The sequence below is a fragment of the Schistocerca gregaria genome, chromosome 5 (assembly GCF_023897955.1).
Source record: "Schistocerca gregaria isolate iqSchGreg1 chromosome 5, iqSchGreg1.2, whole genome shotgun sequence".
In the NCBI taxonomy this organism is placed as follows: Eukaryota; Metazoa; Arthropoda; class Insecta; order Orthoptera; family Acrididae; genus Schistocerca; species Schistocerca gregaria.
Genome location: NC_064924.1, coordinates 316,377,516 through 316,404,776, shown reverse-complemented (window position 1 = coordinate 316,404,776; position 27,261 = coordinate 316,377,516). Strand labels below are relative to the sequence as shown.

Genomic DNA, 27,261 nt, shown 5'->3' with positions numbered 1-27,261 from the left:
CATCACATTTGTCATTCTTTAGTTGCCTAAGTGGCTTAGAAGGCACGAGAAGGTACATTACAGAACAGTTTATTAACGGTTATCTTGTAACGTACATATATTTACCGAACAATGCCATTTTCCTTTAATAACAAAAACCTGTTGGTAAACACCGGAAGATCTGACCTTTTGGAGAAAGATGTATACCAACCCGACAAAGTGCAGTTTTTGTTCGCTACACTTTCAGCCAAGTCAGAAGATAGGAATCATATATGGAATGTAATACATTATTTAATGTATGAGATGAGCCACCAAGTGGTCGCTTAAGAGAAAACGACACACACGTGATAACATCGTGAAAATCAATAAAAATGTTTCCCAACAACGAAGAAATACATTCTATAATTGTCTCTAAATTTGAGCCATAAACGACAAGAATGTTCAACACATTCGCTTCTGAAGCAAAAGTAATTACAATTACAATATTATTCTTGTATTAGAAAACTGAGTGAAGTTGAGAATGGGCGAATCATTATAGTCCATAAAAAAGTTTAAGTTTCAAGGAAAGTGTCTGTGATAATAACAACAAGCCACAAGAGAAATGTAGGCTTCGCATATATGAAATATATACTCATATTCTCTTTCTTTCAGCGAAGTAATCAGCAAATATACAAATTTTCTAAAGTACTTCTTCATGAATAAGTTGTAGCTTAAGTCACTGAATAAGCGTGATTCGGCTGTTCTACATGTATTTCACGATTCTTCATGTATCTTGGCAATTTACAAACGCATGGAATGCACAATTATATCAACTATTTCATTGATTACGCAGAAAATAATTAGAAATGAACATTATCGTTACGATGCATGTGACTGCTTTCTCACTGCGTGAAGCGCTAGTGCATCTCCAGCTGTCAAACTATTACTTTCAATGTGTTTTTTGAAAACTACAGTCTCCTTTAAACGTTATATGTAACTCTAAATTCTTCTCATCACATGATTCTACAATACATGATTTAAACTCAACTAGTATAGGAATATTAGATCAACTGCAGATCTTGTTTGGATCACCTCGCAAAACTGACAACCTCTTGTAGTCTCAGAAAATCTTAGAAGTATCACACACAAACTTCTTGACTTCGCCTCATTATCCCACCAAACGTCATGCTTCACTAACATATGTTCCTTTTCCAGCCTAGTAATGTATATCTGTGTCGAAGCAAAGATGGCAATTCAGCTGTCCTACATTTTTTAATGTTAGTATAGAAAGGCTGCATAAAATATTGTATATCACATTTCACAAATCTTTGTATGATTACATGGGGCATTATAAGAGCTATAGGCTACACCAATGGACCAGCCTGGAACTGAACAAAATGAAAAAACCTGCCGGTAAACGCACGTATCTTAAATCAATTAGCCTATGCCACTCTTCGCATTATAGTACTCCACAGCTTCTGCAACTTTCTGGAACTTCGCCGTAAATACGTAAGAACGTGAAACAGGCTGAAGTATTAATTTTTAAAAAAAATTATAGCGATAATTAACAGTTTTAATATTAGATGACAAAATAAAAGAACTGCCATCAACTACGAAGAAAACAATAGGGAAGTACGTACAACATTGAGCAGAGCTGTTTGATTAAAATTCAGTTTTCACAGGTTCTTAAATCTCACACATTTAAAAGTTTGTCCCTGAGGTACTCAAAAACTATTAACAACTATTCTGCAACTTGCAAAAAGGGCGTTATGATACCACCATTTGAATGACACTTTAAGCATTTAAGGCAAATTTTAAGATTCTAAAAACATTTAACCCAGGTAATTTTTTAAATTCAGTAATGAAACGAAAGTCAACAAAGTACAGAAGTTTTAGAATTAATAAATCACTAAAGAGCAAAAAAATGAAAAAGAAAAGTGTTTGATTAACAGATTTGAGCTGAAGATGAATACATTACCAAATATGAGCTCGGCACACATATCAGACAGTTGCTTGGTTCAGCTCAGACTATGAAGCACACACAAGGTACACATTAAAATAATATAACAGAAATAAAGATCGCATATGGGACTTTGGCTAAGGAACAATAAACTTCCAGCAAGAGAAATATGCCCATAAAAATCGAGAAGTGTTTCATAGTAACCAGACAATGTGAGGCACAAATGTTTTATACAAGACAATGTGAGAGACGAATGTTTTATACCAGTTTGAACACCTGAACACTCAAAATAAAATGCGCATACAATTTTAAAGAATTCACGCACAAATGCATAATTTGTGGACGTTAATTAGAATTTAACATTGATAGGTCCTATTTTTTTAACGTCAAATACAATTATATGGATGAGCAGACGAGATACAGTGTATCGACTATTTTTAAATTTGGCAATCCTCATTTTTTTAAATACATTATTGTAATTGTTGTTAAATTGGTGTAAAGAATGGCAGCTGACTCTGAATATAGATAAATGTAAATTAATGCAGATGAATAGGAAAAGAATCCCGTAATATTTGAATACTCCATTAGTAGAATGGCGCCTTACACAGTCACGTCGATTAAATATTTGTCCGCAACATTGCAGAGCGATATGAAGTGGGACAAGCATGTAATGGCAGTTGTGGGGAAGGCGGATAGTCGTCTTCGGTTCATTGGTAGAATTGTGGGAAGATGTGGTTGATCTGTAAAAGGGACCGCTTATAAAACACTAATACGACCTATTCTTGAGTACTGCTCGAGCGTTTGGGATCCCTATCAGGTCGGGTTGAGGGAGGACATAGAAGCAATCCAGTGGCGGGCTGCTAGACTTGTTACTGGTAGGTTTGATCATCACGCGAGTGTTACGGAAATGCTTCAGTAACTCGGGTGGGAGTCTCTGGAGGAAAGGAGACGTTCTTTTCGTGAATCGCTACTGAGGAAATTTAGAGAACCAGCATTTGAGGCTGACTGCACTACAATTTTACTGCCGCCAACTTATATTTCGTGGAAAGACCACAAAGATAAGATAAGAGAGATTAGGGCTCGTACAGAGGCACATAGACAGTCATTTTTCCCTCGTTCTGTTTGTGAGTGGAACAGGGAGAGAAGATGCTAGTTGTGGTACGAGGTACCCCTCGCCACGCACCGTATGGTGGAGTGCGGAGGATGTATGTAAATGTAGATGAAATATTACCTCTCATCATTCTGTTTTCGTGACACACGCTGATGCTGGCTGTGGCTAAAGCGTGTTAAAGGGTATTTTATAAAAACAATAAATAGAGGTGTAGCGATCGAACAGACAATCACAGTGATTAAAGTTAACAGCCAGTCGGAAATACAAATATTCTTATAACACAGTTTGAAGACGAGCATTCAAAATAAGACACGCAAACAATTTTAAAGAATCAGTCTCCGCCCTTAATAAGGTAATAATGGAACTAGTTCTGGACAAAATATGAGCCGCTTCACACCTATATTAAGAATAATTCGTGTCTGTTCCGGTTACCAGGGGTACTGATCCACATTAAGAACACAGGCAAAAGTAACGGCCATTGGCGAAAGCGACACAAAGCCGTAGGCAGGAACCCAAAACGATCTTCAGTGACAAGGGCTCTGTAAAAGAACAGGGGTTTTCGCGAATCGCATCCAATACTCAATCACACAGAGGACAAGAAGTCCCCATCTGCTTCGCCGCCGGATTTTGCTGAATAACAAATGCTAGAAGGACCGCAGCCACCAACAAAGGCGGCAGAAGCGGGAAAGTGTGTCGAGTTGAAGATGCAAGCCGCGACCACGAGGCCGGAGGAAAGAAAGCACGATTCTTCAAATGGCGTTGGCACGCTCTTCGCGTTAAACGATCACCAACCACAAGACAGCGATCAGTCTTTCGTCCTCGGCGAGCGACCCCTGTTAGTGCTCGGAACAGGCAGCGAGACAAGACCACAAAGAAATCCGCGCGTGCGGTTAAATCCTTTCAAAGAGCCCCAAGGCTGCCTCCTCGTGAGACGCCAGGCCGTTGCTAACAAAATGCTAGAGAAGTTCAACGTGCGGCCAGAGTCGAATAAGAGCGCACGCACCCGCTTTAAGATAAATAAATAAATAAAAATAAAACCGATGGAATATGAAAGAAAAATGGGGCACTTGAACAATTGTAATTTGTCGAGACTACATGAGTATTTGAGTTAGAAACCGATGTTGCAGATATTTCAGTTTCGGACTCTAGTATTGGTCTCATGGGTTCCACGGAACGACGCGTGAAACATTTACATCACAGCATGTACATACTTTGCGGCAGATTTAGCGATGGTTATACGCTCTGAAAGGAAGCTAATTGTTTTAATTCATTTTCACTGAATCAACCATGGGGTCTTGGCGAAACATTGTCATTTAACTAAACTCACACTGTTTTTCGCCTTATTTCACAAATTGCATTATGTTTACTGTACAACCTAGGTTTCGGGTTAAAAGCTCGTTTTCAAGTACATTACTGATTCCAAAGATGATAATGCAAAGATAAACATGATGATAAGGCAAAGAAAGTCATCTCAACTTATTGATGCATCGATCCATGACTTAATGTAAAATTACTTCAATAACCATTTTTGACAAATTACATATGGAATTACACAATTCAGCAGTTACACTAACATGACTAAACATACCTAGAAACAAAGTTCTACATCAGCCAAGAACTTTTTATCTTCTGAAGGATTGAGGTCCTGTTTTTTTTCTTTTCCATTTCTAACTGACTGGGTTTAGCCCCCTTTTCCTCTGTGTGTAAGACTTGTACTTCTATTATGTATGTGTGGTTCTTGTTCCGGCAACCGTTCCGCAAAAGCTGAATCAGGCTTCTTCAATCGCCAGATTATATTATGTTCTTTAAGCATGGTACAGGTTGACCTCCCCGTCTGCCCAATTTAGCAAGACAGACATTCCTACCATATAATCTTATAAACCCCACTTTTGTGATGGCTGGTTGTTTGCCTTTTGGATTAAACAAGCAACTACGTATTGTCTGAGGGATATAGAAAATTAATCAAACTATCGTCCAGAAACAGAGATCGTTGAGCAAGGTGTGCCTGAGATTTAAAAATATGTACTTCGTTAACAATTGTGAATTCCGGTTGAGCAGGTGCATATGGAACGCCTCATCGATGCAGCTTAGAAGAACACTCAACACCTCCACAGCAATAACTGTCTTAACAGAGCATATTGGAGTAGGTGAAATCCACCACAATGCGAATAATGTCTCTAATTATAAACAACGTTCAGTTACGTTAGTTAACCTTATTTTGTAAAATTTGCCCATGAGGATTTGTGGCCAATTCAGCTGTAGTACGCTATTTCACTTCCGCTCATTAACGTAGTTTGCCAACGGCCTTGCCGCAATGGTAACACCGGTTCCCGTCAGATCACCGAAGTTAAGCTCTGTCGGGCTGGGCTAACACTTTGATGGGTGACCATCCAGTCTGCCGAGCGCTGTTGGCAAGAGGGGTGCACTCAGCCCCTGTGAGGCAAATTGAGGAGTTACTTGATTGAGAAGTAGCGGCTCCAGTCTCGGAAACTGACATATGGCCGGGAGAGCCGTGTGCTGAACACATGCCCCACCATATCCGCATGCAGTGACGCCTGTGGGTTGTGGATGACACGGCGGCCGGTCGGTACCGTTGGGCCTTCATGGCCTGTTCAGGAGGAATTTTTTTAAACGCTGTTTGAGACGCTGGTTTTCGTTTCAAAATATTTCATCTCATTTCGTAGAAGCTCGAGGCTGCTGATGAAGACGAGTCAGGTGACTTGTATCTCTACTGGGACATAGAACTGCCGAACAACAAACAAGAAATTGTCCAATTTCTTTCAGCGTCTTAAGAAACAGATACTCAGAAGCCTAGAGCGCCACAGACACTCAGCGAAGATTTTGTAGTTGGTCAACTGCATGAGTTTCTCAGCTTATTTTCTGGTGTTTCATTGTGTTCATTTCCGGTTTTTGGGTTTTGTCTTCAAGTTATGCGTAGTATTCTACCTTTTGCGTCATACGTTTCCTCCTTTCGTGTTTTCTTCCCAGTTCGTGTTAGGGAATAGTGAATATGCTGCATCTAAATGAGGATATCTGCAAGTTGGGTTCACGACATTGTAATTTGATGAGGTTCTTTTTTGCCACTGCAATGTCTACCCACAACCAAAAGAGTAGATGTTTTTTCGTCCCTTTTATTATACGAATGTAATACACATGTCAGTGACAGCAGCCCATCGATATCTACTGCGGGATAATAGCCTACTCTACGAGATGGGAAGAGGAATTCTACATTTCTCCATGTCTTTAGACTTTTAGGTATACATAATCACAACGCTTCGGTAATTTTTTTTTATGTCACCCAACCATTCTCATACAACCACCTACCATTAGCTCGTCGTCGTGGTCTAGTTAGATGTTCCGTCTACTTCCACGTCATTAGGCTCATAGTTCGGTCTTTCCTCCAAATTTGTCTGACCCATTTGATCACTTTCCCAACATACAAGCAAGTCTCCACCGCTTGTAGAAAAACAGTTAGTTTTTGAACGGTGTTCACATTAAAAGTACAAATCTTACTGTCGAAAGCCAAAGCCAGTAAAACAAACTGATTGTGAACATTTCTTACGGAATAACGAAAGTATTATTCTGGTTTTGAGTAGTGTTCTCCTTGTGCAAACACCCTGTAAATATATTTTTAAGTTCATTAATAATTTAACTTATGCCTGCAGTATCTATCACATGTATTGTCTTCCGATGTCTATTTCGGAAATGTATGCCTCTGGGGAAGCTGCGACCCAGACGTAGCCCTTTCCAATATTGACAGTTATTATTACAATGTTGATAACCATTGTTTGGTTGACACAGCCACGGCAAGAAAGAAGGTAACGAAAGGTTCCTGATTAACAGACTATAAGTCAAAGTTTGGCCTTACATCTCAATCGCAAATCTTTCCGCGGTGTCTCGCAAACTGAAGGCACGTGAATTTACTAATTGTGATCCGCCTCTTAGACAGGGACGTTAATTCCGGCTTTCTTGTTGTTTGAGAGAAGTAGGTTACCTGTCGGCATCGGAAAAATTCTCATTTAATTCCCTTAATCAACGTGTGTTGCCGAACACTCAGATGTCCTACTGGACCTCTGCTTGCGCGCTAAATCACCTGATCATAATCTCAGAGAAATTCCTATTTGGAATTTTGGTTAATTGCACCCAAGGGAATTTTTTCGCGGAAAAGGCACCTAATTTATTTATTTATTATTTATTTATTGCTTATTTGGCCTGATTAGATTAGACTACAGTGTTCCCAGCCTTAAGGGGGGAGGGGGGCGGGGGGGGGGGGGAGGGGTGTAAAATGAAATTTCCTGAGGTGTAAAAACAACAATTCGATTTTGTTTCAGTCACGAAACTGAATTATTTTCAAAAGATCATTACTGATATTACAGCTTCGTAAGACTCTAATACTGATTATGTAAGTTTCATTAATTGCTTGTTCTCAATTAGTAGCATCAATGTTATGGAGATTACAGGTTTCTCACACAGTCCACCTACTACGCTCATGTGTTGTTGTGTGTCCCAAACATCGCTGATGATAAAAGTGAGATATATGCGTAGCAAATGCAACATATGTCAAGAAAATTTGTTGTAGATGGTACCTGCAGTAGTCCACAGATTGCTTCATTAGTCGCTTCGAAACAGATAAATGAATTAATTGACAGCACAACACACCAGTAACGACATAATGGTTTGTATAGATCTCCACACGGTTTTATTATTATTATTATTATTATTATTGGAGTGGTTAGGCACAAAGCATTAACGGTCTGAAGTCGTCCAATTTCTGACAATTCAGAAGTAAGGAGTACAGCAATGAATTGATATACAAACAGTAAGTATAGTGCAGACAACTGAACTTTTTTAATTTTAAATGGGGGGAGGGGGGCAGTAACTGTAAAGCGAAAATTTATACACTCGAAAGTGGTGATAATTTATTTTCTTTTCTGTGTGAGACGTTCACAATTTTTGTACTTATGACTGGATCTTAAGGAATTACAATAGAAAATATAAAAGCCAAATTACAAAATTTAAAAATATTTCTACTAATTCACAAAGTACACTTTAAAATAAATATAAAATAAAACATGGCCCACACCTACGTATCTACATATCGTACATACAATGTACATAAGATTCATTGTGATATGAACGAAATGAGCAGGAATATACATGTATATGGGAGACATAAGCTGGTACGTAGCTGCTCGCCCACCTCCTTCCACTACATCCTTCCATCCTCTATAAGTGACTTCAAAACATGGAAACGATTTTCTTTATAGCTATGACTTCTGAAACTGTGTCATTTCATTTGTGTAAGTACCTGCTCCTGGGTTTTAGGCTGTATCCCCCATTTACGTTCTATGCTGAGGTTCTATTTCAGAAAATGGAGAGCCTCGGCAATTCTGTTCGTGTGTAATGGGGGGATTCAAGTAGACTTGGGCGGCAGTGAGAATTTGGATCAAGGAGGGAGGCGTGCTAGGGCAGTCCGTGCAGTTGTGTGAACCGCTCTGCTCAGGTGGCTAATGCACATGCCTACTAAGCAGAAGACATGGGTTCGAATCCCGGCTTCGGTGCAAATTTTCACTCGCCGCTGCAGTCTATATGCATAAAACGTTGATTTCTGTTTTAAACAGTGCCTATGATAGCCCCCCCTATTTTGGTGCTCATTGCAATATTCAAGTAATCTTCACAGTGGCCTCATAGCTTACTGCAGTTGTTGGTGGACACTTCCATATCGAACCTATAATCATACAAACACACAAGGCGGGCGAACTGAACACTGAGAAAGTTGAGTCGTACTGCGTGTTATGGTTCAAGCGATCATCCATTGGGGAGGGCGAGGAGTTTTGGAGCACAGGCGGACGGTGACTCATAGGGAGCATCAAGCGAGATGGTGCAGTGGTTAATACACGACCTCGCATTCGGGAGGATGACAGTTCAAATCCCCGTCTTGCTATCCATGTATAGGTTTTCTGTGATTTCCCTAAATCGCTCCAGGCTAATGTCGGGATGGTTAGTTCGAAAGGGCATGGCCGAGTTCCTTTCCCACCCTTGTAACGTTGCGTGCTTGTGTTCCGCCTCTGATGATCTCGATGTCGACGGGACGTTAAACTCTAACCTTCCTTCCTTCATAGGGAGCGTTACCGGTGTACGAGGACTCTCGGGATGTGGGTAGGCGCAAATTTAACACATTTTTGTATGGGTGAAAATTTCGCCGGGTAAGGTATGGACAGCTGGTGAATCATAGCAATCAGCGTCTGTCTTCACAATTTGATATCAGTATGGGATCTAATCGTCAAACAGTCATTTCAGCTGGGCATGGTATACTTGGAGAAACTTGGGGTCTCTTTTCCTCCCCTAATTGATGCTACTATCAAGACTAGAGCTGATGGTACACAGTATTAGCGTGGTGTCTACTAGGGGTGAGTTAATTTGTTGTCTGGCTTTCTCACACGCTGGATGCAATTCATGGAGCAATGGATGCCAATCATCCCATGTAGGCTTTCACGGCCGGCGTCTTCATCAGTAAACACTTCCGGGCTAAATTGCCGTGGTCGATCTGTAGAACTTCTTCTCCCTGACGTTTCGTTCTCAACTACGGAGAACATCTTCCGAGGTGAGTCGACGACTCACCTCGGAAGATGTTCTCCCTCCTCGGAAGATGTTCTCCGTAGTTGAGACCGAAACGTCAGGGAGAAAAAGTTCTACAGATCGACCACGGCAATTTAGCCCGGAAGTGTTAACTGATGAATGGATGCCAAGTTTCTTTGAAATAACGTGCGTACTTTTGTGTTTGCTGCTTCCTCGTCGGTGAGTTACTGTACGGTACACGAGACCTTTTTCTGGTGCAGCAGTATGACAGCAGGGCAATGCAAGTTCAGCTGAAGCGGCCTCGTGTGTCAGGCTGACAGGCTGCGGGGGCGTGTGTATCGGCCCCCTACCACGAGGACACATGTCGGACAGCGGACAGCGAGCATTAGCTCACGGTCGGTCCTTTGTGCGGGACCGCGGGCCGATCTGTCTGCGTAACGAGCGTATGTGAGAGTGGGGGCGCGTGTCCTTTATGCGTGTCACAAATGCAAATGGCGATACATATCTGTAACACGCCCACGACACGACGTACAGCCTTTGTGCTACCGCTCCTCGTCATTAGCTTTGCTGGCGCGTCGGTTGTATCTGGAGTGTGATGTCATGTTCCAGAGCCGCTTTCCGTCTACGCTAATCACTACCGTAGCCTTCTGTTAACGACGTATTATGAATTAACAGAAACTACACATTACTCCAGTAAATTACGTGTGCCTTTAAGGGCAAGAGGAAGTCTCCAATTCTAAAGGCAATCAATGAAAAACTGTATGGATTCTGTCTTTTTTTATTAATCTTCCATCATAAAGCACTTTTAAAACTTACGACCGAGCACTGAATTGCAATGTTTAGCATACTGGACTCGCATTCGGGAGGACGACGGTTCAAACTCGCGTCTGGCCATCCAGATTTTGGTTTTCCGTTATTTCCCTAAATCACTCTGGGAAACGCCAGGACGATTCCCTTGTAAGGGCACGGCCGATTTCCTTCTCCATCCTTGATACAATCCGAGCTTGTGCTTCGATTCTAATGACCTCGATGTCGAGGGGACGTTAAACCCAATCTTCCTTCCTTTCTTGCTAAAACTTACGATAGAGCCTGTAGGAAACTATGGCAAAACGTCGATGCCCAAATCACTTAATGAACTGCACCAGCTTATCACTTGACATCCCCAATTACACGAGGAAAATATTTTAATGAAGCTAGGTGTGAGACAAAGGTGCACCTTATCGCCTAATCTTTGTTATATTTATATTGAAGATGCCATCCGAAGAAGAAAAGAAAGACGCCACAAGGGATCCATATACAGCAGAATAAGTATATTAACATAGTACGAGGGTTGGATAAAAAGCAGTGACAACACTGTGGCAACACGAAGCATGTGCGTCAAATGGGACGCGCGCTATCCGTAGTCTGTAACAGGTCAGTTGAAGTCGCCCAGTGAGCGGCAACAACTGTTTCTGAGTCAGTTGCACTGTAAGGTCTGAAGGTACGGGAGGCCAATTCAAGCGCCCTATCAGGCGGCCACTGCAGCCCACTACTGCAATTTCTTGAGACATCGCCTTCGTCTAGCACTGTGAAGAAAGCGACAACACCGTCAAGGACTGCATCGCATAATCCATTATGACAGTACACGATGCCAGAGGGCAAACCTCGCGCAGGAGCTTCTGTCTACATAGGGGCGGAACATCCTCCGTATTCACCCTATATGAGTCAGTGCCCCAAAATGAAGAAATCTCTTCGTGTCACGCGCTACAACACAAGGCATCAACCATCCACAGGGCGGGCCTTACGAGACATCGTCAGAGATGGACGCGCTGACGCTGTGCGACTCCTTCCATCTATATGTGGGACAGTGATCGAGATGCGGGCCGATTATATTGAGGTTTTGTAATAGGCTAAAGTTCTGTCAATACAGTCTGGTATGAATCATGACAGTGTCGCCACTACTTTTTAACCAATCCATGTATTATATGGTTGGTTGGGAAGAGGCGACCAAACAGCGATGTCATTGGTCCTATCGGATTAGGGAAGGATGGGGACGGAAGTCGGCCGTGACCTTTCAAATGAACCACTCCGGTTCAAATGGTTCAAATGGCTCCAAGCGCTATGGGACTCAACATCTGAGGTCATCAGTCCCCTAGACTTAGAACTACTTAAACCAAACTAATCTAAGGACACCACACACGTCCATGCCCGAGGCAGGATTCGAACCTGCAACCGTAGCAGCAGCGCGGTTCCAGACTGAACCATCCCGGAATTGGCCTGGAGTGATGTAGGAGAATCACAGAAAACCTAAATCAGGCTGGTCGGACGCGGGTTTGAACCGTCGTCCTCCATAAAGCGACTCCACTGCGCCACCTCGTTCGGTCATTTGTTATATGCTAATGACATTGTATTAAGCGCAAATTCTGAGGACGATCTAAAACAGTTAATCTGTCTTCTAAACTTAACTTAAAAGGATTATATTTTAAGATAACAGTGAATAAAACTAAGACAGTAGCATTCCATGGGAAATAGGCAATACAAACAAAATTGTAATCGAAAATCACATTTTGGAGCAACTTCAACACATCAGTTGCCTAGGGAGCTATCTTAGTTTTAAAGAAAATAAGGATGTAGATATTAAATTACAGAGATATCAGAGCATATGTGACACTATAAATAGAATATGAAAAAATACAAAAAGAGATATAGAAATGAAACTGTATAAAGCGATGGTTGTACATGTTTTACTGCATGACAGTGAATTCTGGGTAATGACGATGATGTATTTAGCTTTGTTCGGGCGGCGAAATGAAGCAGTTAACGAGCAGTTAAAGGTTGCACTAAGTTGGACAGGATCCCTAATTAGACAAGAACTGAATATTTTTACAATAAATTCAAAATAGAGGAACATAAATAAAAGCTGGTAGGTACATCTGGAACGAATGAAAGAAACAATGATTCTAAAGATGGCCTTACAATATAAACCAAAAAAAGAAGGGAAACATAGCACTGCCAGTTCAAAGATGGGCTCAGACCAGAACAGGTCGATAGGCCTGATCTGCGAAAGGCAGAAAGCAGAAGGGAAGAAAATTTTCGAACGTGGATTAGCAGCACAAGTAAATTTTACGAAATAGTGGGAAATTATATTAAGCATATGTCCATCAAAAATACAAACAGATGAAAACGCCATTGTTTGAAGGCCATACGTTTTGTAGAACTGGATCAAAGCAAAAATCATTCTATCATAAAAAAATGAAGAGCGAACTACCGTAAAAGTGCATCCAGTCACTTTTTTAAATAGGTATTTATTCGTTCCATGAAATGGTTTTCGAAGCTTTTCATTCTCAACTTCGCCCGCATCTCGTGGTCGTGCGGTAGCGCTCTCGCTTCCCACGCCCGGGTTCCCGGGTTCGATTCCCGGCGGGGTCAGGGATTTTCTCTGCCTCGTGATGGCTGGGTGTTGTGTGCTAAGTTAGGTTTAAGTAGTTCTAAGTTCTAGGGGACTGATGACCATAGATGTTAAGTCCCATAGTGCTCAGAGCCATTCTCAACTAAAGATGGTATACATGAAGTAGCACAGCTATTTCAAGCAAAATGCTGAGTACTGGATCTGTGACAAAATATGGTATGCTGCATCGCTATGAGTATTATTTATCTGCCGATTTTGATCCAAAATTTAATTTTGTACTTACTGCGACAGTATGGGTGGCTTTTGTTGTTAACATCCGTCTCTCTGCTTCAGTTGTGTTCTCCAGTTGGTACCACATCACTCACTTTTACAGAATATGATAACTTTTACACAATGTGGTAGCGAAACTTTGCCACTATACATCATGTGCTATACAACTGTTACTTGTTACAAAGATCTCCACACAAAGATATGACAGAGATTTACTTTGCTCAGAGATATTATTTGTTTTTGTTTGCATGTACTGAAGTCGATGTGTGGGCAAATACTTTAATCAAAACTGGATTTAACATGAAACCCTTAAATAAAATAAATGAATAAATTACTACAAGAACAAACTTCAAATGGTCTTGTCTTATTTCTGTTCTCATATTAACATGTAATACAATCAATTAATGAGAAGTAATTTAATCGAGATTGACATTAACATTAATGCACAGGAATAAAATAATACGGAGTCACAGTATTTGCAGTGAACTGCAGCTGTTCGTATGGCCATAACTTTAAATTTAAACTTGCAACTTAAAAATGGCCGTCGCAGTGGAAGCAGAGATATGAATATTAAAAACAAAAACCGCCCATACTGTCGTAGTAAGCACAACATTAAATTTTGGGACCAAATCTGCAGATAAACAATACTCATGGCGGTGCGTTAAAGCATGTCTCATCTTTTTGTCACGGGTCCAGTACCTACCATTATGCTTGAAATAGTAAATGAACCAGGCAAAAAGGAATACAAACATCTCAAAAATGAGATCGACAGGAAGTGCACAATGACTAAACAGGGATGGCTAGAGGACAAATGTAAGGATGTAGAGGCATATATCACTAGGGGTAAGATAGATACTGCCTACAGGAAAATTAAAGAGACCTTTGGAAAAAAGAGAACCACTTGTATGAATATCAAGAACTCTGATGGAAACCCAGTTCTAAGCAAAGAAGTGAAAGCAGAAAGGTGAAAGGAGTATACAGAGGGTCTATACAAGGGCGATATACTTGAGGACAGTATTATGGAAATAGAAGAGGATGTAGATGAAGATGAAATGGCAGATATGATACTGCGTGAAGCATTTGACAGAACACTGAAAGATCTAAGTCGAAACAAGGCCCCAGGAGTAGACAACATTCCATTAGAACTACTGACAGCCTTGGGAGAGCCAGTCCTGACAAAACTCTACCATCTGGTGAGCAAGATGTATGAGACGGGCGAAATACCCTCAGACTTCAAGAAGAATATAATAATTCCAATCCCAAAGAAAGCAGGTGTTGACAGTTGTGAAAATTGGCGAACTATCAGTTTAATAAGTCACGCCTGCAAAATACTAACGCGAATACCTTACAGATGAATGGAAAAACTAGTAGAAGCCGACCTCGGGGAAGATCAGTTTGGATTCCGTAGAAATATTGGATCACGTGAGGCAATACTGACCCTACGACTTATCTTAGAAGCTAGATTAAGGAAAGGCATACCTACGTTTCTAGCATATGTAGACTTAGAGAAAGCTTTTTACAATGCTGACTGGAATACTCTCTTTCAAATTCTGAATGTGGCAGGGGTAAAATACAGAGAGCGAAAGGATATTTACAATTCGTACAGAAACTAGATGGCAGTTATAAGAGTCGAGGGGCATGAAAGGGAAGCAGTGGTTGGGAAGGGAGTGAGACAGGGTTGTAGCCTCTCCCCGTTGCTATTCAATCTGTATATTGAGCAAGCAGTAAAGAAAAAGAAAAGAAAAGAAAAGTTCGGAGTACGTATTAAAATCCATGCAGAAGAAATAAAAACTTCGAGTTTCGCCGATGACATTGTAATTCTGTCAGAGACAGCAAAGGACTTGGAAGAGCTGTTGAATGGAATGGACAGTGTCTTGAAAGGAGGATAAAAGACGAAGATCAACAAAAGCAAAACGAGGACAATAGAATGTAGTCGAATTAAGTCGGGTAATGCTGAGGGAATTAGATTAGGAAATAAGACACTTAAGGTAGTAAAGGAGTTTTGCTATTTGGGGAGCAAAATAACTGATGATGGTCGAAGTAGAGAGGATATAAAATGTAGACTGGCAATGGCAAGCAAAGCGTTTCTGAAGAAGAGAAATTTGTTAACATCGAGTATAGATTTAAGTGTCAGGAAGTCATTTCTGAAAGTATTTGTATGGAGTGTAGCCATGTATGGAAGTGAAACATAGACGATAATGTGGTGCTGCAGAAGAATGCTGAAGATTATAAGGGTAGATCACATAACTAATAAGAAGGTATTGAATAGAGTTGGGGAGAAGAGGAGTTTGCGTATCTAAAGAAGAGAAATTTGTTAACATCGAGTATAGATTTAAGTGTCAGGAAGCCGTTTCTGAAAGTATTTGTATGGAGTGTTGCCATGTATGGAAGTGAAACATGCACAATGATGTGGTGCTACAGAATAATGCTGAGGATTAGATGGGTAGATCACATAACTAATGAGAAGGTACTGAATAGAATTGGGGAGAAGAGGAGTTTGTGGCACAACTTGACTAGAAGAAGGGATCGGTTGGTAGGACATGTTCTGCGGCATCAAGGGATCACCAATTTAGTATTGGAGGGCAGCGTGGAGGGTAAAAATCGTAGAGGGAGACCAAGAGATGAATACACTAAGCAGATTCAGAGGGATGTAGGTTGCAGTAGCTACTGGGAGATGATGAAGCTTGCACAAGATAGAGTAGCATGGAGTGCTGCATCAAAGCAGTCTCAGGACTGAAGACCACAACAACAACAGCTATGTAGCTTCCTGTTCACAATCTGAAGATGAGCCTGAAAAGGTTCGAAAACTGGTTCACGGAATGAGGAAGTAACTACATCAAAAAGTGACTGGTTCCAGTTTTATGCATTTACATAAGAAGCCGAGTTTTATGAAGAACTGGAAAACACAGTTGAAGCAGTGAATAACAGAAATATAAAAGTTATGCTAGGATAATTTAGTGCAAAATTGGGGCAGGAGAGAATTCGCTGTCTGATCAAAAGTATCTGGTCACCCTTTTGCAGTGAGATATTTACCACTAGGCAGTCGGGGAGCATTGTGTTTCAGTAACTGCAGATTCAGTCCGTTAGTTGGTGGATGAAATTAAGTGCTCATCTTGCGGTATAGGCTCGCGTCCAGGCAGGTTGCTTGTCCCCTCGTTCTGCAAGATATAATCTGTCAGGTACGCCAGTGTGAGAATCCATTGAAGTGATGTTGCGTCTTAAGTGTTGCGTCAGCGCGACCGGTGAGCTGGTGGTGGCGCCGGCCCCCCGCTGGGAATAGCTTTGGCGCCATTTGCATTTTATCTCTGGCGGCCGGTCGCGTCGCTCCCCTCCCGGACCTCATACGGTGTTGTATTTGCAATAGTGATGTAATTACTCGTTTCCACCGCTCACTCCACACTGCGGTGACCTTTGCTAACTCGATATTAAATGCTGATTATGTGGGCTGGTCTTACAATGTATCTTAACAATGTATGACTTCTACGTGGATTTTGATGCTTCCATTTATTTAGAGCTAAACAAGGTACCACATAATCTGCAGACCGCTCACTGATATAGCTCTTCTTACTTACGTCAATTACAGAGTTACACAATGTATTTACGATACCTGTAGGCACATTACGTTAAATATCACACGATAGGTACACGTAACCGGTTCAAATGGCTCAAATGGTTCTGAGCACTATGGGACTTAACTTCTTTGGTCATTAGTCCCCTAGAAATAGAACTACTGAAACCTAACTAACCTAAGGACATCACACACATCCATGCCCGAGGCAGGGTTTCGAACCTGCGACCGTAGCAGTCACGCGGTTCCGGACTGCGCGCCTAGAACCGCTAACACGAAACCGGAATGAACCTTTCATTCTGCAGTAAAGTACACGATATTGTGAAACCTCCTACAAATGAAAACACATGCCTGACTGGGACTCGAAACCAAACCACCTACTCTCGCGGACTGTACACCTACAACTCCCGAACCTAAAGCAGAGGACAGATACTGTCAGAACCGAAGCTACAAAGGCGGCTCATGTATCGTGTCTAGACAGTTCAATTAGTAAGAAGCATGGCCGACGCAAAGCGCCTACAATTCCAGTCATCTTTGCGGACAGCTTTAATCGATAAGAATTTTCACGTGGATGAAGGCTTGTCATAAAAGAGATCGAAACGGTAGATTATATTTTGTATCAACACATGCTCACGAACGACTATGTAGTCTGATTTAGGTCTCCTGCAGTTTTCCTGCATCGATTCGAACAAATTCTGGGATTGTTCTTTCAAAAATACCGTTTCCTGCTCCGTAGTTGTTCCATTCACCTCCAATCAGAACTGGAGGCTTCAGGTAGCTGTTTTCATAAAAAACACCAAGCATTGGCGATGCCTGCCAGAGAAATTAATCGCCATTTAGTAGTATTTTATCATCACAGTTTTAATCTCCCGAACGAACTATAGCTTAACGTGCATCGCGCTAACTTGAAAGACATGGAGGTGAGGCAGACGCGGAAGGAGTGTCTAGCGTTGCTTCGGTTCGCCGATCAGTGTTTTTTTTTTTTTTTTTTTTTTTTGTTCGTTATCCATTCTTGTTTAGGCATATGCTGCTTCGATCTTCGCCTCAGAAAATACGATACACAAACAGGCAGATGGAGCAACACCCGGCCGGGGTGACCGAGCGGTTTTAGGCGTTACAGTCTGGAACCGCGCGACCACTACGGTCGCAGGTTCGAATCCTGCCTCTGGCATGGATGTGTGTGATGTCGTTAGGTTTGTTAGGTTTAAGTAGTTCTAAGTTCTAGGGGACTGTGCTCAGAGCCATTTGAAGTCAAAAACATTGCACCCTTAGATTAGTAATTCTGTCAACGAAGGAAAATTACGGGAAAAGTTCACGCAGTCGCAAATTTTTGTCAGTGGTAGGAGGGAGTGAGGGTGCAAAACGAGAGAGTGTAAAGTTCACTTTTATATTATGTTTTCTTGAATAAAGCGAAAACCTCGGCCTGTAACGAAAATATTTCCGAGTGCGAATTAAACTACGTTATTTTGATTACAAAAAAAGGTTTTATTCTTTTTCCTCTAGAGCCAAGGTCGCGATGCAGGGGATAAAAGAATCGCAAATTATTAAAATAGTGTTTTAATGGTATAAAATTAATAAGAGAACTGGAGAACAAACACTGGGGAGGTATAGTCAGTCTTAAAAAGCGAAAAGCGAGCACTGCTTGTTGTGGGGGAGGTTGATTTTCCCGAAAGGACGCTACAGTTGCCATATAGGATGACTACGAATCAATAACCCCTCTAGCAGTGTAGAATAGTGTGTACAGATTTACGTAGATTCTCTCCATTCGCTTTTCTTGCGTTGGTGTTAGAAGTAGCTGATATCTGTATTCCAGACCGTGTTAACGCACTTGATGGATGATAATAATCACCCCAGTGACTCGGCAGACGTACTGTCCGTACTGTCAAGGGTCTGTGTAACATCGTGAAACATGCTGTAGTTGCTTCCTTTGACGCAGACGGGTAGATAGTGTGGGACATCATCTGCTCGCTCTTCAGTTTGAAGATCTATGGAGGAAAGAATTCCATGGTAATATGGCGACTATAGTATCTTCCCTCGCACTTCTACACTCCATCCCCGCCCCTTCAATCCTACTACACAACCAGAACGTAATTTATCCTTTAATATCGCTCTGCTATACTTAGAGGTGGTACACACGTTTAGTATTTGTTCTTAATCCACTTCATTTAACAGTAAACAATAATTTTATACAATTAAATACTATTTTAATAATTTGCGGTTTTTCCTTCCCCTGCAATGCGGAAACTATTGACCCTAGAGAAGAAAAGCATAGGCCGTTTTTTTGTAGGAAATTTAATGTAGCTCAATTTTGTACTGGGAGGCCTTTCCGCTAGAAGCCGCTGTTTTTGAGTTATTAAAGCAAAACGTAAAAAAAGTGACTTCTAAATGGCCCCCATCTCTCACTCCCCACGCTCATACCCAGCCAGTGGGAACTTTAACAAAATTAAAATACAATAAAATAAATTAAGTTTGTCAAATAATGACGGGATAAATGCTAAGAAAGACCCTGTAATTATAATCTTTCGCATTACTTAAATCATCGTAGACAATGAAGAAAAGGACAGCAATCGATCGGGAAACATCTTCGGTTTATTACAGCAGATCCAGAAGTCAACTATTACGTAGTCATCTTCAGTCCACATAACAACAGGTGACATTAGTGAAAAGTGTCACGTACAATTTTCGTTGATGAGCATACAGGAGTCTAACATGAACTTCTTTTCTCCGTTGTCTTTATTCAACGATCGCTGCTCACAATGAGGTCTTATGGATTACAATCTAATTAAATTACAATTTTCAAGAGCAATAATATGCTTTACGCCAATTTCGCTGGTCGTTTGGGAGAAGGGCTTACCAGTGCGAAGGTTACATTGAACCTTAGCTGAAGGACAAATACTTAAATGTGCCTGTATACTCTGCATTTCAACCCATTATATTTTGTTTATAGTAGATTGCGATATTTATCTTTGCCCTGCTTCACGCGAGTTAGTTATAATCAGTTTTGATTAGTCGGTACAGGCACTGTAACAACCTGTTTGCTTAGTCACAGATACAGTTTTACATGTTTAGCGAGTCAGTTTGCTTTCGATCAATGGCAATCGTTCGCAGGTTTGAAAGAGAATTAGCGATTACTGAGTTATATTTGAGTTCTGTTCCGCGCCGATTGGTTGCTTGTGAAGTGGAGTCGTATTTAGAGACAAGATTGCTTTTGTCTAGTGGAGGTCCATGCTGCCACAGAGAAGTCTACAAAGAATAAAGAATCGGTTGAGACCATTTCAATTTATTAGCTATGGTAAAGTTATTTATTATGTGCCGAGATTAGACTGGTATTGCCAACCGCGATCACTCCGCGCATAGGAATCTAGCTTCGTGGTTAAACATACCAAACTCGGAGCTAATGTTTCATTAATGATGGGGATGCTAATGATGCTCCAAGACGTTGGCCGAGGGCACACAGTCCCTCCCAGTAGGGCGACTGTCACATTGAATGCAGATTATACTGAAAAATATGGTTTTGTAGCCAAAAGAGTAGGGAATAATATGCTTTATTGGACTCCTGAATAAAACCAGCCTGATTTCAGAAAAGAATGTGTTGCATTACTTATTCACCGCCCCTAGTATTAGATTAAATTATATTTTGTTTTCGTTCCATAGACCCAAAAAATGAGATGATTCTCGTAAGTGTGTAACAAGTCAGAATGTATAACATAAAAAACATAAACATTTGAATGTAATACTTACTGACTTGATCATTTGTCAGGAGATAGTCAAAATACACTCCTGGAAATTGAAATAAGAACACCGTGAATTCATTGTTCCAGGAAGGGGAAACTTTATTGACACATTCCTGGGGTCAGATACATCACATGATCACACTGACAGAACCACAGGCACATAGACACAGGCAACAGAGCATGCACAATGTCGGCACTAGTACAGTGTATATCCATCTTTCGCAGCAATGCAGGCTGCTATTCTCCCATGGAGACGATCGTAGAGATGCTGGATGTAGTCCTGTGGAACGGCTTCTCGTGCCATTTCCACCTGGCGCCTCAGTTGGACCAGCGTTCGTGCTGGACGTGCAGACCGCGTGAGACGACGCTTCATCCAGTCCCAAACATGCTCAATGGGGGACAGATCCGGAGATCTTGCTGGCCAGAGAAGTTGACTTACACCTTCTAGAGCACGTTGCGTGGCACGGGATACATGTGGACGTGCTTTGTCCTGTTGGAACAGCAAGTTCCCTTGCCGGTCTAGGAATGGTAGAACGATGGGTTCGATGACGGTTTGGATGTACCGTGCACTATTCAGTGTCCCCTCGACGATCACCAGAGGTGTACGGCCAGTGTAGGAGATCGCTCCCCACACCATGATGCCGGGTGTTGGCCCTGTGTGCCTCGGTCGTATGCAGTCCTGATTGTGGCGCTCACCTGCACGGCGCCAAACACGCATACGACCATCATTGGCACCAAGGCAGAAGCGACTCTCATCGCTGAAGACGACACGTCTCCATTCGTCCCTCCATTCACGCCTGTCGCGACACCACTGGAGGCGGGCTGCACGATGTTGGGGCGTGATTGGAAGACGGCCTAACGGTGTGCGGGACCGTAGCCCAGCTTCATGGAGACGGTTGCGAATGGTCCTCGCCGATACCCCAGGAGCAACAGTGTCCCTAATTTGCTGGGAAGTGGCGGTGCGGTCCCCTACGGCACTGCGTAGGATCCTACGGTCTTGTCGTGCATCCGTGCGTCGCTGCGGTCCAGTCCCAGGTCGACGGGCACGTGCACCTTCCGCCGACCACTGGCGACAACATCGATGTACTGTGGAGACCTCACGCCCCACGTGTTGAGCAATTCGGCGGTACGTCCACCCGGCCTCCCGCATGCCCACTATATGCCCTCGCTCAAAGTCTGTCAACTGCACATAAGGTTCACGTCCACGCTGTCGCGGCATGCTACCAGTGTTAAAGACTGCGATGGAGCTCCGTATGCCACGGCAAACTGGCTGACACTGACGGCGGCGGTGCACAAATGCTGCGCAGCTAGCGCCATTCGACGGCCAACACCGCGGTTCCTGGTGTGTCCGCTGTGCCGTGCGTGTGATCATTGCTTGTACAGTCCTCTCGCAGTGTCCGGAGCAAGTATGGTGGGTCTGACACACCGCTGTCAATGTGTTCTTTTTTCCATTTCCAGGAGTGTAGATTGTTCTTATTCCTAGTATTGATACTGTGTATTGAGCTGTTGGTTAGAAATAGAGATATATTTCGTACAACAAATTTCATTAAGGAATAAATATACTGAGAATCAGTGGTTGGAATACAAAGTTCCTTAAACAGATTTCCACATGATGTTCTTGAATTTATACCACAAATGATTCTTATTACACGCTTCTGCAGGCTAAAAATTTTTGCTCGGTTTGATGAATTACTCCAGAATATGATACCGTATGTCACAATAGAATGAAAGTAAGCAATGTATGCGAGTTTTTTATATTTATATCTGCTGTATTTGACATCATTCTCACTGCAAATACAGACTTGTTTAGGCGCATAAGCAATTCTGTGGTATGTTCTTCCCAACTGAATTTATTATCGAGTTGTAATCCCAGAAATTTAACACAGCCAGCCTCTTCGAACTGCATGTCTTCATATGTTATACACATGCTGGAAGGAAATCTCTTACAGGTTATGATCTGCATATAGTGGGTCTTTTTAAAGATTAATGTCCGTTGTTGGCTGTTGTAGGTTGTTTTGGGGAAGGAGACCAGACAGCGTGGTCATCGGTCTCATCGGATTAGGGAAAGATGGGGGAGGAAGTCGGCCGTGCCCTTACAGAGGAACCATCCCGGCATTTGCCTGGAGTAATTTAGGGAAATCACGGAAAACCTATATCAGGATGGCCGGACGCGGGATTGAACCGTCGTCCTCCGGAATGCGAGTCCAGTGTATTAATGTCCGTGAATTAGCTTTAAACCATTTGTTAATGGCAGTGAAAATTTGATTAGTGGCTGTTTCTAAATCTCTCCTTGACTTGCTACTTATTGCAATCATCTGCAAACAAAATAAAAAAATAATAAAACTTAGCATCTGGCAATGTAACAGACGAGAAGTCATTCATGTATACGAGAAAAAGCAATGGACCCAAGATGGAACCTTGACGGACACACATGTAATTTATTCCCAATCTGATGAAGACTGACTGCTTACTGCGCAGGTATTTGGTAACGACTTCCTTTCTAACCCTAGCTCATACACAACTGTTACAGCAACGTTCTATGTGTGAAAAGCAGCATTGTCCTCACACGTCACGAACATGTACTTTTTTTGGTATTTTTTTCTTCTGTTATAGTTCGAGCTGTACAGGCGCTGAAGCGCCGTCCTAGATGACGCGGGCTTTAGGAAAGGATTGCAATACGACGCAACAATATTTGCGGGAGGCTGATAGTTGCTGTGTTCTGAGAGTACTTCATACTTGCTTTCGATGGTTCGCTGCTCACTGAAGTAAAATTCTGCTCTCGCGCAGAGACCTCATGCCACGTGTTTTGAAATTTACACCTAGATACGATTTAGTGTCACAACCTCTCGCTTCAGATTAAAATTATTGGGATGTTTAGTGGTCTCTACGGCCTCTCTGTATACCTTTTCATACTATCCATTATTGGCTTCCAGTACATGACTCATCTCGAACATATTATCAGTTCGAAAATAATGAATTTCCTTGAGACAGAGAAGTTGCTGTCCATGCATCAGCACGGCTTTAGAAAGCATCGCTCGTGCGAAACACAACTCGCCCTTTTTTCACATGATATCTTGCGAACCATGTATGAAGGGTATCAGACGGATGCCATATTCCTTGACTTCCGGAAAGCGTTTGACTCGGTGCCCCACTGCAGACTCCGAACTAAGGTACGAGCATATGTGATTGGTTCTCAAATATGTGAGTGGCTCGAAAACTTCTTAAGTAATAGAACCCAGTACGTTGTCCTCGATGGTGAGGGTTCATCGGAGGTGAGGGTATCATCTGGAGTGCCCCAGGGAAGTGTGGTAGGTCCGCTGCTGTTTTCTATCTACAAAAATGATCTTTTGGATAGGGTGGATAGCAATGTGCGGTTGTTTGCTGATGATGCTGTGGTGTACGGGAAGGTGTCGTCGTTGACTGAGTGCAGGAGGATACAAGATGACTTGGACAGGATTTGTGATTGGTGTAAAGACTGGCAGCTAACTCTAAATATAGATAAATGTAAATTAATGTAGATGAATAGGAAAAAGAATCTCGCAATGTTTGAATACTCCATTAGTAGTGTAGCGCTTGACACAGTCACATCGATTAAATATTTGGGCGTAACATTGCAGAGCGATATGAAGTGAGACAAGCACTTGATGGCAGTTGTGGGGAAGGCGGATAGTCGTCTTCGATTCATTGGTAGAATTTTGGGAAGATGTGGTTCATCTGTAAAGGAGGCCGCTTATAAAACACTAAAACGACCTATTCTTAAGTACTGCTCGAGCGTTTGGGATATCTATCCGGTCAAATTGAGGGCGACATAGAAGAAATTCAGAGGCAGGCTGCTAGATTTGTTACTGGTAGGTTTGATCATCACGCGAGTGTTACGGAAATGCTTCAGGAACTCGGGTTGGAGTCTCTGGAGCAAGGGAGGCGTTCTTTTCGTGGATCGCTACTGAGGAAATTTAGAGAACCAGCATTTGAGGTTGACTGCAGTACAGTTTTACTGCCGCCTACTTATATTTCGCGGAAAGACCACAAAGATAAGATAAGAAATATTAGGGCTCGTACAGAGGCATATAGGCAGTCATTTTTCCCTCGTTCTGTTTGGGAGTGGAACAGGGAGAGAAAACGCTAGTTCTGGTACGAGGTACCCTCCGCCACGCACCGTATTGTGGATTGCGGAGTATGTACGTAGATTTAGAAATCGAGTTCGTTGTCGCCTGGTGGCAAGGGATGTTCCACAACGGCCTATCTGTGAGTTTCTCTCCTTCGGCAGTGGATATTGATTCTTCCTCCGTTATTTTAGTACTACCTACATACGCGTCACCGCGGCTTCACAGCATCTTGTAAATTTCTGTTTTAACAGCAGTTTCGGAGCATCTTTGGGCGACTTTAGGTGTTCCTATATCATCTGGGACGGTTCTTAGATCAATAACGTCCTTCACGAACAGCGAGGAAAATCTTATATTCCTTAGGCGGCTGCCTACTCATCGCTGTAATCTTCACATGACTGCCTTAATGCCCTCTTATTTCAGCCGCGACGAGTATCCATTCGACCCCAATGTGCTGGTATCATTTCACAATTCCGCTCCAAGCAGCTAAAGCTCAACAGATGTTTCTCGCTCTACTTGCAAAGGTTTTTTACGACACCCTGCTTTTGTCGTGAGAGATGATTCAGCCGCGCTGGCATCGTAACCTCAAGGTTTGCCGCAAACTCATAAAGAAAAAGCTCCGCAGAGACTGAAACGTCCCCTAAGAAAAATTATTCAAGACTGTGCTTAAACTGACGCACAATATTTTTAGCGCAACGCAATCAGACTTTCAAAAATCCCTACAAAAGAATGACCCTGACTAACATTAACCTATACGTTTCACAAATCACTTACCTCACAAAAATCTTGGTTACTCGAACTACTGCAATACAGCGAGCGCCACTACTGCCAGCTAAATAAAAGATTCAAACTACAGAAGGCACTAACTACTGATAGGCACAGTTAGCAAATGAAAGATTTTAATAGAGAACAAACAATGTATTTACCTTACTAGTGTCCAAAAGGCATTATGTATATAGCAGTTCATGACATCCAGTCTTACAAATTTCAAAACTCCGCCATCTCTCTCCCCACATCCACAACTGCTGGCGGCTCACCTCCAACTGCGCAATGCTACACTCTGTTCACATCCATCTGCCCAACGCTACAATGGCGAGTATTACAACAATGCCAACCAGCCACAGACTGCACACAGCACAGCCAGTGATTTTTCATACAGAGCGCTATGTGGCGTTACCAATAAGAAAACCTAAACAGCCCACTTTCATAGCCCCCATGCTCCCCACAAAAAAATTTACAAATTGTTTTGGGCAGTGGCCAATGCAGATTTGAAAATTTTTCTCATAATTACAATAACAAATAAATGAAATGCACACACTTATCGATACAATGTTGGTTAAAAGCTAAAATTTTCTCACAGTCCATAAAGACAGTCCTGATTATTCATCACAGTAAAATTGCAGTGTTTTTCTCAAAGTCTGAGAAGTAAAAGAAAATACACACGGAAGTAGTGTATTTCCATACAGTCTTGAAGAAGTAGTGTTGTCCTTCCAATGGAAAGACAGTGCTGACTCTTGACATGCAGACAGGTAATGGGCCACAACAGAGCAAACCCACAGCAGAGTCAGTCGAAGTTTTGAAGAATATTGGTAGGTTGGTCATCACAGAGCAGACCCACTGTAGTCCTAGTAGAGATTATGGTATTGGTGGGCCACCAGAGGTACAGACCCACTGCAGTCCTTGTAGAAATAATGGTATTGGTGAGTCATCAAAGGTGTAGACCCACTGTAGTCGTTGTAGAGATGGCTAGCAGCCAACTGTTGCGACTGCGCAGGTGCACAATCACCATCGAAGAGTCTTGTGTACAATATAGCAAGTCCATAAACCACCACCTGTCCACTCACAAAGAATTTGTTTGAAATGTCCTTAGAACGAGCAATGCTGTTATCCAGTCCCTTGCTGAATTATTAACACACGTGCAAACACTATCAGTCCCTACTTCTCACATATTGTCCATATACTATGACCAACAGAAATGTGTGCAGTGAAATGTAATTTACAAGTTACTTAATTTGATGAACTGGTGTCAATTACAATTTTATAACATGAGAATACAATAACAAAGGGACAAAATATGTCATTAAAGAACATAATAGTACAGATAACATTTGCAGTAATACAGGCTTTACAAAAGAATAGAAATAACAAATACATCAGTGTTACAAAAATGACGACATAAGTACATACATAAAAGATCAGAATAACTTTAGAAACATAAACCTCACACATGAGCATTAGAACAAAACAGAATAAATAATGTGTAAGCATCTTTACGAAGTAAATAACATGTTATTAATGCAGATTATATTTGAGGATAACAGTATTTCTCTTCATAGTGAATGTAGCTTAGTATTAGAAGAGAAAAAATTCTATGAAACGCTTCACAGAGACAGGAAGAAAATAAATACACAAGGGTACACAAACACATAGTGGTATAACACAAAAGGAAAGGACAGGGTTGTTTTCAGTGTAACATTTGGTACTGCAGCCCAACCCATAACTTCATTCCATAGATCTTTCATCTTATTTCAACATTTGTTTCCACCAAAAAAATCCTATCCAAGTATGCTTTCTGTATTTATATGTTCAC

The 27,261-nt window shown here is 41.9% G+C and overlaps 1 pseudogene; it reads left to right on the top strand.

The window, feature by feature from the left end:
• The first annotated feature begins 5,325 nt into the window (after positions 1–5,325).
• On the top strand, positions 5,326–5,443 carry LOC126274586 (5S ribosomal RNA; annotated as a pseudogene).
• Positions 5,444–27,261: the final 21,818 nt, after the last annotated feature.